Source organism: Osmia bicornis, chromosome 10 (assembly GCF_907164935.1).
Source record: "Osmia bicornis bicornis chromosome 10, iOsmBic2.1, whole genome shotgun sequence".
NCBI classification, from domain to species: Eukaryota; Metazoa; Arthropoda; class Insecta; order Hymenoptera; family Megachilidae; genus Osmia; species Osmia bicornis.
The window spans coordinates 9723014-9726123 of NC_060225.1; the positions used below are offsets into that span (position 1 = coordinate 9723014).

At 39.7% G+C, this 3110-nt stretch overlaps 1 protein-coding gene across 1 annotated transcript in view; it reads right to left on the bottom strand.

Annotated features, from left to right (window-relative positions):
- LOC114874268 (fl(2)d-associated complex component-like) overlaps positions 1 to 90 on the bottom strand; it is a 63739-nt gene extending 63649 nt beyond the window's left edge. The window contains exon 1 of the mRNA XM_029183428.2: positions 72 to 90. The gene's annotated coding sequence lies outside the window, so the exon portion shown is untranslated. The remainder of the gene's footprint in view (positions 1 to 71) is intronic.
- Positions 91 to 3110: the final 3020 nt, after the last annotated feature.

Genomic DNA, 3110 nt, shown 5'->3' on the forward strand with positions numbered 1-3110 from the left:
ACATAAACACCCACGCGATGATTTTCCTTTTCCCGTCTATGATTTCTATAAAATCTATCTATTATACTTACTCGCATGTGTAAGATTCACCACGTCCAAGCACGCGCTAACTCGCGCCGCTAATTACCGCGAGTTTTCGTAAGATCGCGAGCAAAGATTAACGAATGAACTTTAGAAAAGGAGAGGAGATGCTTGTGCAACTATGCAACACCGTGAAATTATGTTATGGGGAGTGCTACTACTGTTTTCTTAGACCGCGAGAAAGTGGACCGATTACCGTTTGCACCGTGTCTTATTCTTTAATTGGCTGGCGAACAATTAGAATACGAACCGGTACGTATATATCACTGCTTTAAATTACACTCGGGCAATCAAACTAGATGAGTTTTTCAAGTGAAACGAAAAGATAATTAACTATAATCATCATTGTTAACCCTTACTCTGATGATATCGAACCCTTTCTAGTTTTTATTTTTCTGTTTTTTATTCACTACGGAAACGAAATATATTTGCAAGCCATACACGAGCCGGGCAGCTTTGACCGCTAATAAAATTGAGGAAATTTATGGTCCCGAAGGTTGCGAGATCTTTTTCTGACGAATGTAGAGTGTCCTCCATCAAGGACCTCGTCGCTACTTTACTCCGGTTTATTTGCTTTCGCCCATGAACTCGTTCCTGCGTTTTGCAGGATCGTCAACTTGGCGTTCCACGTGTAATTTTCATTCCACGCAGAGGGGAACGAACGGTTCGAAAAATAGAATGCGTTCTCGCGTGGAATCGACGAACAGGACAACTATAATTTATTTGCCGGCTTTAATGAAGTCAAATATTGCGATAAATTTAACGATGTCGTTAAGCAGAATCTCGAGAGGAGGGCACACGAGTCTGGCTAATGGTTTAAGAACGGTTTATCTGAACATCAAGTCGGATCGTAAAAAGGTTCCTGAGAAGCTTCTGCGAGACTTGAAGAAGATTCAAAGGCGATAAGAAAACGCGCCACATGAAATGTGAAGTAAAGTATTACGATCGTATACCAGCTATTTATTATAAATTCATATTTCTCGCATGAGCCAGCAAACGATGCTACTTCAAGTAGATTGTTGAGCCAACTTTTAATTAAATTAACCATTATTATCCAAGTTTTTGCTCATCGATCACGACACAAGATTACATTTTTCAATTTCTTCGATATTAATCTTTTGAGATATGTCCAGCTATTCGATTAACTTTTTCATTGCTCGATGGCGCCTCTTGGTATTAGAGAAATTCATTTATCGTATATACTATAAGCAGCTATAAACATCTAATTGACTTTGAATACGCGTTGAAATCTTCTGCAATGAGATAGTTAAAAATCAGACGCGGAGAAGAGGTCGTTGACCATACGGAACCAGGTTTCTTGCTAGCGTAAAGGATTTTGTTCGCGTCGTTATCCCGCCGCCAGTTCTTTCTTCTCCTTCGACGCGTGTCGATAAAGCGTGTCAGGTGTGTCGCGTCGCGTCGCGTCGCGTCGCGTTAAAACAGCCGACGTAAACTTAATGTCGAGAGTGTAGAAAGGTGGCTGGTAAGCTTCGTGTGTCCAGCATGCACGGGTTTTACGTTGGGGCGTTGAAGAAACGCGGCTAATCGAGTGACTGGCCTTGATAGTTGCCGGTATACTAACCACGAAACAGGTACACGTACCTACCTGTACACGTTCTGCATAAACACGTTGCGCTCGCGATTCCCTGATCTATCGATTGATAGGTTGGCTAGCTTTTCAAATGAACTTACTACTAGTGCAATCGAGTCCGGAGTCTCCTACCGTGACACTATTTACTCGACAATTTATCTGATCGCAAACTGGAGAGAACCGGTAGCTTGAAAACTGTTGTTTCGATCGTTAATGAAGAACTTGCTACGAGAACTAGTACTTCTACTTTGCTTCCGAGTAGCAAAGGGTTGGGAAAATTAACCGAGTACTTAAATTCGCAATTTATTTTCCAGCTATTCGCAAGGATGTGGAAGAAGACGAGCTAGAGGAAATGAAAAAGACAACCCCCAAATTTTGCACCCTTTCCTTAATTAACACCTCACAGTGACTCATTAATAAGATCTTTCGAGGGGTTCATCAAATTCCTATTGTTATAAGAAATGCAAGTCTTGTAAATATATAGCAGTTACTCCATCTAGTGCATGAAATAAAATTCAAAGGCGGTTTTTTCGAAAACAATACGCGTTTTATCCATTGGGTCGAAGAAGAAGAAGAAAGAAATATCGCCATCTAGCACAAGACATGCGAAGAACAATCGTCTCACCTGTTCAAGAACCGGTATATCTTTGCTTATGAATAATCAAAACGTTATCCATGCTTGGCAAAAGCATCGACGCGAAGAAGCATGATTAATTGAATATGCAGATATTTAGCACTGTCATCGCAACTAATAAAAATATTCGTCTGCAAGTGATCCCGAGGAGCCATAATTCTTCCAATTAAATACATAATGATGTATTACGACTAAAGCAAAAAAATCGAGTACAGGTTTATGATTCGTTTTGCATTTATACATTCGTATTTTCCCATTTTTTTCATCAGACATGCAAATTACTCTGCAAATCTTAAGGACGATGAAACTATTGTAAAAGTTATGTATCTTTCCGTCAAGATATTTAAATTTTTATTCCAAAAACGTAAATCAACGTAAAGAAAAAAAAAAAAATTCAAAAACAAAAGAAGAAATATAGGAATAAGTATCCAATGTCCAAGGATTGATATATGTACATGTGGTTTGCAATGAATAATTGAAACAGTTTGCCAGAAACGTGAGTAATCACAGTGGTGCTCGAATAACGTAAACAAGGTTTGAAAGCGGGAATTTTATAGTTGATTCAAAAGTGGCATACACCGGTCCAATAATATCTTGCAAAGAGCAGACCGTCAGGACCCCGAGCGACGATAATAGAAACGGTTCTATTCGCGACTGGCTCTCGGTATTTACACGACAATATTATTCGTCAGTGGCGAGCACAGAGAGTACAGGAACACCACAAAGAAACGAATACAAAGGTAGAGAGAAAGGGTAAGGTGGTATTAGAGGAGAACGAGTTAGGTTAAAGTCGATCGCTTTCAG